The 12432-nt window shown below is 38.0% G+C and overlaps 1 pseudogene across 1 annotated transcript; it reads left to right on the top strand.

Moving 5' to 3' along the window:
- The first annotated feature begins 1143 nt into the window (after positions 1-1143).
- On the top strand, positions 1144-12432 carry LOC149189225 (putative LRR receptor-like serine/threonine-protein kinase At1g67720; annotated as a pseudogene). Its single transcript, XR_016256339.1, has 16 exons — positions 1144-1375; positions 1497-2034; positions 2388-2863; positions 2949-3075; positions 3179-3250; positions 3369-3437; positions 3547-3618; positions 3722-3790; positions 4340-4581; positions 4720-4829; positions 10797-10895; positions 11020-11146; positions 11237-11305; positions 11442-11631; positions 11832-11964; positions 12083-12432. The product of XR_016256339.1 is annotated as a putative LRR receptor-like serine/threonine-protein kinase At1g67720 (transcript).

Raw genomic sequence — 12432 nt, 5'->3', positions numbered from 1 at the left:
GATGGAGCCTATGAGGTCTACCATAGGACTTTCATTGAGGATGACAACACCGACAATAGATGTAGACCAATAATCTTTTGTTTATTTGCACTAATATTTATCATCATCCTCACATTTGACATGACCATGGGGCTACTCACACAACCCAGTTTTCCATTTTATGTAACGCTCTGGAAGATCATTACTCAAAGGACTCTTATTTCAACATTGTTTTCATATGATACTTTTATAGTTATCTCAAATATGAATTGTAATCAAGAACACCATCAACATAACTTCATTTTTAAAGATTATTATCTATCAAACAAATATATGCATAACATGTATTAGCAAAATGTAATTTGTTTTCTAAATGTATGGAAGAAAATATAAATGAAATAACCCTTTTCTAATTTTTTTAAGTAAATTTTATCTAACATTTAGTAGACATTTTTAAAAATTAGACAAGCCCCTCTCTCCCTATATAAATTAGTGTACTTCCTTATTAAAATCTATATTTACAAGTTTGATTTGATTTAACACATCTTAAATTTAAAATAAATTTAAAAAATTAAAATTGAAAACCATGAAAACCAACTTTGGCTCCACTAACTTTAAGAATCATTTCAAAAGGGAGTCGTCTACCAAGGTGGAGGAATTGCATGGACGGGCAAAAGTGGCCGGAATCCGGGAAATTTTTTTCAAAAAATCTTGTAGAGGCAGTGTTTGAATCATGTTTTTGATGGTGGAAATAGATTCCGCACCATCAAAAATGTTTAGAACACCTAAAATTTTGAAGTTTAACAACTATAATTTAGATTTAGAAAAATCCTTACCAAATTTTCTCTAAATATAACCGGAATTTCCATAACTTTCGAGAACAATTCCTCCGGATGGTTAGACCACTGCGTTCAAAAGCATTAGCGATTGATGTCCAAGTAGGACCCTTTTGAAATCATTTTAAAAGCAAAGATAGCGAGGGGCAACGAAAGGACCCTCGGAATCTTTTGAAAAGTAATGATAGGACTCTGGTGTGATTTATGGATATGTTGTGTGGACCCTCGGAATCTTTTGAAAAGTAAGGATAGGACACTGAGGTGATTTATGGATATGTTGTGTTTTATTATTCGGACATAGCGTACAGAAAAATGCATTCGACTTTCACAGAAAGCTCGTGCAGAGCCAAAGGCCCAGAAATCCCCTGTAAAGAGTAATATCAATTTCTTTCGAAATAGGCAACCGTTTGTTCGAATCCTCCTCCATTCAATCTACTGTGAGAGAACTTTATAAAAAATGGGTGTCACTATGGACAAAATTCGTCAGGGCAAATGGAGCAGTTGGATGGCGCTAGTCGGAGTGCTCCTAAGTTTATTGCCTCTTATGATTGCTCAAACAGGTATGTACCATAAGAAACGTTTCATGAATGCCGTCTTACCCGTTGGAATTTCTCCGTTTTTCTTCATATTTGGTCAACAACAGGGTATTGTTTTATTAAGTAATTTCTGGTCGTGTGAAAGGATTTTTGAGTATCGACTGCGGAGGGAAAGAGAACCGAACTGCAGAAAACAATATAATGTGGGTCACTGATGATAATTACATAGACGTGGGTCACAGAGGAGAGATTGGGAACGCTAGTGCTTACGGTTCTTACTTGCACACCTTGCGAGTTTTCCCAAAGCCTCTCAACAAGTCTTGCTATCAGTTGCCTATGGTCCCTCACGTGCCTTATCTCTTAAGATTATGGTTTGCAGTTGGAAATTACAGTGGATTCAAAAAACTCCCCAGCTTCGCTTTCTCGATTGAGACAGAGGGTATGTTAGCTATGGGAAACGTGACGATCTCAAACCGTGACACACCACGTTATAATGAAACAATATTTGTTAGTTCTGGCAGAGTCCTGTACATTTGCTTGATCCGAACCTCGGTGTCTGATGATCCCTTTATCTCTGCTATCGAATTGAGGACGCTCCGTCCAGGCATGTATGGAGAGGCTAAGCCAGGAACAATGTTGATATCGGTATGGAGATATGATGTTGGCAGAAATTCTACTGTTAGGTGAATATTTTGAACTGCATACATTCAGCTATTGAAATATAAGCGTCATAATTATCCCAGTCGTGCTAACGATAAATTTTTAATGGAAATCTGAGTCATGATTAATCACCTAGTCATGTTGATATTCATTGTAATCCAGTTTTCAATCACTCATAAATTTATATGTTTCCACAATTTTCACCCATTTATAAATTTATATTTTTCCACGTTAACAAGAAAATATATCTCTCTACACCACCGATACTAGTTAAATGTCCTGAATAAAGTTTGATGTGCGACACCCAATTTTGATGCATTGCTGTTAACGTTTTTTTTTCCTGGAGCTGAATGGCGTTTTATTGTTAATAAAACAGGTTTCCTGTAGACAAGTTCGACCGGATCTGGAAATATAAATTATCTTTAAGTGTTTCTGATTCTATTTCTGTACGGTTTGTACCTTCTGGAGCGCTCATTTCAACAAACAATACCAAGGAACTTCCTCCTCCTGTGATGCAAACGGCCTGGGTTATTGTGGAAAGTGGTTTTAAATTCATTGTAGGACCGGCCAATGGTCACAAATTATTACTGCTGTTATATTTTGCAGAGATTGAGAAACTAAATATGTCTGAACGGAGATCTTTTTACATCAATATAAATGGTGAAAAACGATCCGAAACCATTACTTCTCTAAGCAATTATTCTACCCGGGAGCTAACTTTCATAACCAACCAAACAGATGACATGTATTTTGCCTTGGAGAATACTAATGACGCTACCAGCGATCCCATTATCAACGCTTTTGAAACTTACAAAATAGTTGACACTCAACCGGCGACAGATGCACGAGATTGTAAGTTACCTCACTGATGTTTTGAGTCTTGAATTGTTGATATAATTATGATTCAATTTCTAACCAACTAGTTTTTATAATGCAGTAAAAACTCTTGAGGTTATCAAAAGCAAGTTTGGCATAAAGGATTGGATTTCCGACCCTTGCTTTTCGATTCCGTGGAAAGGACTTGTCTGTGAAAACAGTACTTCGCCCATAAGAATTTCGGGAATGTAAGTTCAATTTTTCGATTTGTTCACAGTTGAAATCATAACATAACACTGACGAGATTCATACCGTGAAATCGTATGTTGGCGAAAATCGTATCGTTACCAGCGATTTGTCAAGAAGGAATCTTGGAGGATTGGTGCCTAATGATATTGGAGAGTTGACCGCATTAATTAAAGTGTACGCAGGTTTTGACTTGGAATAAATAGTTATGAATGGGATGACCATTTGTGTTTGAAGATTATGTGAGATAATAATCATGTGTGAAGCATTTTACCCACTGGTTTGAAATTAGCAGGTCGTTTGACAATAATCATTTGATAGGGCCATTGCCAAATTTGTCGACTTTAATCAAATTGGAGAGATTGTAAGTTTCTTTTCAAGATTCAACTTTTAGTTTTCTGTCTTGTTTTTTTGTGTTGAGCCAATGCATTTTCAAAAATGGAAAATTTAATTATAACTTGTAAATTATGCAGATATTTACAAAACAACAACTTGAGTGGTACTCTTCCCAACTGGCTATGTGAACTTAAAAATCTAAAAGAATTGTACGTCCCCTCTTTCTTCCTTTTCTGTTTATCTTTTCGCCATTCTTTTTCAAAGTTCAGTGAAATTAATTAATAAATTTCATACCCTAATTCTTTTTCACAGGAATATAGAAAATAATAATTTCAGTGTTGTAATTCCTGCCCAATTTCTCAATGGGTCGTTGACATTCAGGTATTCCTTATGTTTTGACATAAATCCGATTTGAGATTTCGTATTTCTTTTTTCCCATTTTCTTTTTTTAAGCGGGGCCTGCCGAAGAAGCTTTTACATTACATAAATCCGATTTGAGATTTCTTTTTTCCCATTTTCTTTTTTTAAGTGGGGCCTGCCGAAGAAGCTTTTACATTACATAAATCCGATTTGAGATTTCGTATTTTCCCATTTTCTTTTTTTAAGCGGGGCCTGCCGAAGAAGCTTTTACATTACATAATTTATATTCTATATAACAGATAATAATTTTACAATCGTTGAGCCAGGCGAACCGCAACCCACAATAATCAATATACAATACATACAGCATCCAACATGTAAAGGCGTTTCGAACCCGGGTGGGGAGGGAAATATTGCTCATCCCAACCACCCGGGACACGACGCGGATACTTTTTTCCATTTCCTATAAGAATGTCGTAGACATTGGACAATAGTAATCTATCCAGTTAAGATTTTGATTAATCTTGTTGGAGGACGTTTTAAAAAATAATTTTCTTTGGCCTGTTGCAGTTACTGTGGAAACCCTTACTTGCTTATACATAAAGGGGAATGCATAATACATTAAGGGGAACGCATTCTACATCACACAAACAAGAATAAATTGAAGATCATCCTCGGAATAACGCTCAGCGGATTTCTAATCCTCGCTTTAGCGTTGATAGTGGCTATCAATAAATTCAAGAGAAATGAACAGGGTGTTGGCAATGAAAGAAGTGGGACTGAAAAGGAACGAAGTTCTGTTTTTTCACAAGGTAGCAAATACTACCAAATAGTAGATATGTTGTAATAATATAAAATATTATGGCCATAGTAGTCCCTGTCATGAAATCATGTGAATGATTTTTGAGCTTTGATTCTCATCAATTTGACCTCCCCTGAATCGATTGCAGACCACTCAATGGTTGTGGTGCCAAATCCAACAAAATCTCGTGTGTTCACTCTGGAAGAAATGACAGCGGCCACACAAACTTTTAGTCGGGAGATTGGACGAGGGGGATTTGGATCTGTTGAAATCGTAATTTCAACAGTGCGCTGAGTTGACCCGTGGAGCAGCCGTACCAACGCCCAAACCGCGCAGCAAAACCACAAACCAGCTTGAGATTTCTCGGACCACCTTCCTGCAGAGAGTGGTTTCCGTATTTTTGAACCCGATGGAATATGGGGCAGACGCGTGGCTCTCCCCATACGTAAGCAAACGTAATTTCTCGGGTGCTAATGTTCAGCATAATGAGGCCTCCCGATATCCACTCCAGCCGTCCGATCTGATTGCGTGTTGTCAGCCGTTGTTTTTCTGAAGGTGCATCCGGTCCGCGTCAAATCAAGGATTGCGTGGAGTAAAGTTCAATGTGGGTTGACCGCCGTCATGTAATTAAAATCATTTACTCCGGTTGGCAAAGCATTTAAGTTTTTTTTATATACGGCTTATATTATAATCGTTTTGTTTTGTTAACATAGATAAGGTGTATGTAATACGTTTTGTGTATTGACCATTCGAGAGATGTAGTAGCAGCGAAAACTAAGGGTGAAGCACATCTCGTGCGAACAAAATGAAGAATGCTTTTGTTATAGAAATGCACAGTAGTGCATAAGAAATGTTGCTCATTGTAATGTAACTCAATAGTGTGAGAATGAAAATATTTGCACAACAGTGCAAGAAAAAAAATAGGGAGGAGCGCATATGTTTTAAGTTAGTTTTTTTGTGTGTTCATTTTTTTGGAGTGAATGAGCAAAATGAAAAAGAGCTGCGAGTGAAGCAGTGAGCATATACCGCACAGCAGTGCGAACTCAAGAAATCAGGGTTGTAATGTAAATTTTTATATTGTCCAAACGAAGGGGAGCAGGCATGTAATTTTTCTTGGTAAGCATGTGTAAATTTCTTTTTCAGGAGTATGTAAAAGAAGATTTTTACACCAGTAAGTGAAAATTTATTTTACAGCAGTAAACCCAGCACAGTAAATTCTCAGGTGGAGACATAGTTCTTTGTTGGCTGAATGTAATTTTTGGTAAATCCCTCTGAGTGAAAGAGGATGAATGTTGTTTCAGGCTTTATATTTTAATGAATAGAAAAGTTTTTATGGCTGTGTAATACTCTGTTCTGAGATTTTTTTTAAAAGCTTCCCTGTGCAAAAAGATCCTGTGGCAGAAGGAAACAGAGCATTGGCTCTGTGGTGTTTGTTTGTTTGGTTTTTGGTATTTTCCCATTGTAAAAATACCCAACAGTGGTATCAGAGCTAGTCCAGGCTCTTTGGTGGTGACAGAGCTAGTTCAAGCTCTTTAAAAGTGTCAAAGAAGCTGAAGGAAAGACTCTTGTTGCAACAGCAGTAAAGCTTCTCCAGCAGTGTGAAGTTTCAGCCAAAGGGATTCAGGTATTTCTCAAGTTTTTGAGTTATTATTGAAGAAACAGTCAGTGATTTAAAAAAACAGTCAAGTATTTAAAGCCTAGATAAGAATGGCAAGGTCAAAGAAGAAAGCCTCCAAGCTTGCTAAAAATGTGTCTCCCTCCTCTACTAAAATATAAGACAATCTATTTGAAAGTATTCTATTTGAGGCTTCAAAGTTTAATGGAGATTTTGATATGTGGGAAATAAAAATGAGGGCTGTCTTACAGTCTCAAGGGATTGAAGTCTGGGAATCAGTGATTGATGATAGCAAGATGGATAAAGAATCCATGGAGTATGATGCACAAGCAGCAAAACTAATCTTGGATGGACTGCCTGACTCTGTGAAGAAGAATCTAGGAAAATATTCATCAGCAAAGGATATTTGGGACAGACTGCATGACCTTCATGCAAAGGGAGCACTGACCATGACCATCAGTCAAGAAGAAAGTTCTGAATCGATCATGGAAACTGAAAATGAGAAGGTTGACCTCATCAAGCTTCAAGTAAAAGAAATGGATGAAGAGCTCGTCAAGCTCAAGAAGGAGCTTGATCAATGCAAGAGGAAACATCTGAAGAAGTCATATCCATGACAAATCAGCTGAATGAAGCAAAGAAGCAGGAAGACGCCTTGTCAAGTCAACTTGAACAAAGGCAGAAGAGAGTGAACAAGCTTGCAGAAGAGATTGGACAGTACAAGGTAGAGGTCTCCTCCCTTAAGTCTGAACTACAAGAAGCCAGGAAGCAGGCACAAGGAGCTGAAAAGAAAATGAAGAGCAGTCAAGCAAAAGATGAAGAAATCTCCAAAATGAAGTCTGATATTATCTCTCTTAAAATAGCAGTAGCTGAAGCTACTCGTAGCAAAGAAGAAACTGAGGAACAGCTTGCAAAGAAAAATAATGAGTGTGAAATATTGGAAGAAGAAATAGTCCTCCTCAAGAAAAAGGTTGAAGGGATGAACAAGATCATGAAGAGCTCTCAAGCTTTGGATGACATGCTCAGCTATCACAGATCTCCATCTGATAAATCAGGACTTGGGTATGTAGCTGAACCCTCAAACAAGGATGAGGATGCTTTAAGCAAAGGAGATGTGAAGAAGCCAGAAAGAGATGGTGATGCTCCTAGTTCCAGCAAAGGCAAGGAGAAAAATGAAGGCTGCAATAGAAGAAATCCTGCTCCAAGTAGAAAATCAGCTTCAAGAAGAAATGTAGCTGATGTCAAAGAAGCAAGATGCAATGGTCATCATCAAAGGATCTCAAGGCACCAAGGCTTCAGAAGTACATCAAGGAAACCTCCATCTCACAGGTACCAAAGTTCATTTTATGGTTATTGTTACTCTTGTTCAAACTTTGGTCATATGGCAAAAGACTGTAGAGCATTTCATGGAGATAGATGTTGTGGTCCCCGACAATCTCCAAGTAATAATTTCACAAGAAGAAATCATGAATTCTTATTCATGAATAAAGTTGAATGCTTCAAGTGTCATAACATTGGGCATATGGCACGTGACTGTAACTTAACATGGGTTCTTACACAAGCTAGACCCATGCAAAAGAAGAAATTTACACAAGTATGGAGAAGGAAGGAAAGGCAATTTGAAAACCTCTTAAATTCCCCAATCGATCTAAATTTGTTTTGAGAAGAGTCTGCCAAAAGAAGACAAGCACACATTAAAGGGGAGCTTGTAATTTTTTTTTGTTGAACTGTCTTAACAGTCATTCTTTAATGAAGATTTTTTTATAAAGGAAAGACATGAAATCAAATCTGCCATAAGAGCAGAAAAGAAAAGGGGACAACGCTCAAATGTAAAGTGCAGCAGCGCAAGAAGAAAAGTATGCAAAGCAAGAAGACCCTCACAGCAGTGGGAAGACAGAACATAAAACAACAGTTTTGAATTTTTTTTGTTATGGAGCACATGCATTGAAATGCATAGCAATGGAAGGTAGTTTCCTTCTATGTAATGTGAGAGAACATACTCACAGCAGAGTGAGTACAATACACAGCAGTAAAAAAAATGTAATGTTTTTCTTCATATGCAATGCAGCATGCAAAGAAATGCATAAAGAAAAACAGGGACAACAGATTTTTAATGCACATGGGTGAATGATAATGTGTGGCAGCAGAAAAATGAAAGGAACTGCACAGCAGTGCATTGTGTAAAAAAAATGAATGAAGACTAAGATTGTGTGAAGCAAGGGTGTAAAAAGAAAAGGCAGCAGCCCATGTTAATTTTTTTTTTGTTGTGTGGAGAATGTAGCGCAAAACAACGTGAGGATGATTTCTCTCTATGTGCAAGTAATGGAGAGTAAAGAGTTAGTGTATGGGCACACAGCAGTATGATGAAACAAAAGGTAGCCACAGTGCAAATTGCAGAGGCAACGCAGCAGCAAATAAAAACCCATGGATGACAGTCTATGGTTATGGGTATGGACAGCAGTGAATATGAAAAATGCAGCAGCAAGAAGTTATGGACAGTAGCATGATGGCAAGAAGGAGAAGCACACAGCAATGCAAATAAGAAAATGCAGCAGCATGAAGTTTTTGTTGAAGAAATGAAAGGTAATGGACAACAGCAGATGTAAAAGAAATTTCTTTTCTTTACAGCAGTAAATGTAAGTATAGTGAATGTGTTGTTCATTGAATTGAAATGCAACACATGCAACAGCAGTGAATGTAAGAAATGTTTACACACAGCAGTGTAAATTTGTAAGTTGGGACAGTGTAATTGTTCCAGAAAAGACAGAGTATTTTGTCTTTGAAAAGTGCATAAGCAGTGCAAGTGTAGACACAGCAGTGTGGGGTAGACACAGTAAAGAAGATGGCACAACAGTGCAGCAGAGAATATGCAGCAGCATAAAAGAACAGTGCAATGATTGTTTGTTTTTGAAACTGCATGTAAAGCAGTGTCTGTTTGTAATCTCTCTGTTAATGAGGAAGGTGCTTTTCAACGCAGTCATTTGGTGAAACCCTCTATTAAAGAGGAAGGTGCTTTTCAGCACAGTGTCATGGTAAATCCTTCTTTCAAGAGGAAGATGCTTTTTAGCATACACATGGTAAATCCCTCTATCAAGAGGATGATGCTTTTCAGCATAGTCACAGGTGAATCCCTCTGTCAAGAGGAAGGTGCTCTTCAGCACATTGTTATGGTGAATCCCTCTGTCATGAGGAAGGTGCTCTTAAGCACAGTTTCAGGTTAATCCCTCTATTAAGAGGAAGACAACTTTGTTTGTTTATGAACTGCATCAGAAGCAGTTGGTGAATCCCTCTATGTGAGGAAGATATCTTTGTAACAGCAGTACTAAGGAATCCCTCTACGAGAGGAAGTGTCTGGGTATGACCGAATGCCCAGCAGTTGAAATTAAAGGGGAGTGTTGAAATCGTAATTTCAACAGCGGGCTGAGTTGACCCGTGGAGCAGCCGTACCAACGCCCAAACCGCGCAGCAAAACCACAAACCAGCTTGAGATTTCTCGGACCGCCTTCCTGCAGAGAGTGGTTTCCGTATTTTTGAACCCGATGGAATATGGGGTAGACGCGTGGCTCTCTCCATACGTAAGCAAACGTAATTTCTCGGGTGCTAATGTTCAGCATAATGAGGCCTCCCGATATCCACTCCAGCCGTCCGATCTGATTGCGTGTTGTCAGCCGTTGTTTTTCTGAAGGTGCATCCGGTCCGCGTCAAATCAAGGATTGCGTGGAGTAAAGTTCAATGTGGGTTGACCACCGTCATGTAATTAAAATCATTTACTCCGGTTGGCAAAGCATTTAAGTTTTTTTTATATACGGCTTATATTATAATCGTTTTGTTTTGTTAACATAGATAAGGTGTATGTAATACGTTTTGTGTATTGACCATTCGAGAGATGTAGTAGCAGCGAAAACTAAGGGTGAAGCACATCTCGTGCGAACAAAATGAAGAATGCTTTTGTTATAGAAATGCACAGTAGTGCATAAGAAATGCTGCTCATTGTAATGTAACTCAGTAGTGTGAGAATGAAAATATTTGCACAGCAGTGCAAGAAAAAATAGGGAGGAGCGCATATGTTTTAAGTTAGTTTTTTTTTTTTATGTGTGTTCATTTTTTTTGGAGTGAACGAGCAAAATGAAAAAGAGCTGCGAGTGAAGCAGTGAGCATATACCGCACAGCAGTGCGAACTCAAGAAATCAGGGTTGTAATGTAAATTTTTATATTGTCCAAACGAAGGGGAGCAGGCATGTAATTTTTCTTGGTAAGCATGTGTAAATTTCTTTTTCAGGAGTATGTAAAAGAAGATTTTTACACCAGTAAGTGAAAATTTATTTTACAGCAGTAAACCCAGCACAGTAAATTCTCAGGTGGAGACAGAGTTCTTTGTTGGCTGAATGTAATTTTTGGTAAATCCCTCTGAGTGAAAGAGGATGAATGTTGTTTCAGGCTTTATATTTTAATGAATAGAAAAGTTTTTATGGCTGTGTAATACTCTGTTCTGAGATTTTTTTTAAAAGCTTCCATGTGCAAAAAGATCCTGTGGTAGAAGGAAACAGAGCATTGGCTCTGTGGTGTTTGTTTGTTTGGTTTTTGGTATTTTCCCATTGTAAAAATACCCAACAGGATCGGTGTTTCTCGGCAAATTGCCCCAGGGAATAGATATAGCAGTAAAAGTACTGTCACAGTTCTCCCAACAAGGAGTTCACGAGTTCTTGAATGAGGTGATTCTCATATCTTGAACTTCAATCATGTAATAAGATTGAACTAAGATCCAATGTAACAATCTCTACTCATGAATATTATATCTATGGGAAAATTCATGCTAATGATTTTGCTTATAAACAGGTTGATCTTCTTTCCAGAATCCATCATAGGAATTTGGTCTCTCTACTAGGCTATTGTAACGAATCAAGAGAAGTTATGCTTATCTACGAGTACATGTCAGGAGGGTCCCTAAGGGATCACCTTTATGGTAAATTATATTGCTGACAGATATGCTTGCTTGAATCGATAGAATAGACAGGGTAGGCAACACGCATTTAGTTCTGTTATTTTTTTAGCAGGTCCTGCTCACGGCATTCCAAACTAAATTGGAGAACCAGGCTCAAAATAGTTTTAGATGCAGCGCAAGGTAGGCATTTCTCTTAATTACTTTAATACTCAAGACATTTTTATGATCTGAACGCCAGTTGTTAAGTATTGCTTAGTGGACAAATAATTCTTAACCACATATCTGAGGCTGTCCACTTGTGGGTTTCTATTCAAAGGACTGGAATACCTGCACGTAGGTTGTGCCCAAAAGATAATTCACAGGGATATAAAGACTGCCAACATCCTTTTAGACAACAATATGAATGGAAAAGTAGCCGATTTCGGTCTTTCAAGGACAACAAATGATGGGGAGGCTACTCATGTTACCACTGCAGTGAAAGGAACATTCGGCTATCTCGATCCAGAGTATATAACTTACTTCTTTTGCGATATTCTTTATGATTAATAAATTCAATCGGATTACTGCCAAATTTTTCGTCATGCTTGAGTAGATTTCTTTAAATTTTTGGACTCGTCGAGCTTTCAATTAAGTATTAAGAGGACATTGAATTTCATTTTTATTTTTTCCACCATACTGGATTATAATTATATCAGTTTCTTCTCAGGTTCTACAGCACTCAAATGTTGACGGAGAAAAGTGATGTTTATAGTTTTGGAGTGGCTTTGCTAGAAATCATATCGGGTAGACCACCAATAGATCCAGAACTCCATGAAGAGGAAGTAAACATCATTCACTGGGTAAACATTCGTATCATCAATCATTTCCAAGATAAGAATATTTAACCGCAGTGACAAGAGAATGTTTCGTGGTGCATGTTCCTGTAGACACTAACAATAATCATTGGAATATTTACAGGCAACACCGTATCTGTTAGAAATGGATGAAAATGGTGGCACAATAACAGAAATCATAGACAAGATGTTGGGCGAAAGTTACGACATGAAATCCGTGACTTGTGTTGCCAAAGTAGCAAAGAGATGTGTTCAGGCTGGACGCTCCCGTAGACCTAGCATGAGTGAGGTAGTGGCAGAGCTCAAAGAGGCAATAAAACTTGAGGACTTGTTGGCCGATCCCGTGGATGCGAGTGCACCCGAAGGAATGGGGTGGAGTGATAACAGCTGCAACATTTCTCAAACGGGAAGATAAGTCATCAAGTTGTTGATGTAGCTAAGTGGAATCTGGCATAGGAGTAAAACCTCCCCGAA

The sequence above is a fragment of the Pinus tabuliformis genome, chromosome 3_1, assembly GCF_031772625.1.
Source record: "Pinus tabuliformis cultivar Carrire ecotype Pingquan chromosome 3_1, CPIR1, whole genome shotgun sequence".
Taxonomy (NCBI): Eukaryota; Viridiplantae; Streptophyta; class Pinopsida; order Pinales; family Pinaceae; genus Pinus; species Pinus tabuliformis.
This window is presented reverse-complemented; position numbering and strand designations above follow the sequence as displayed.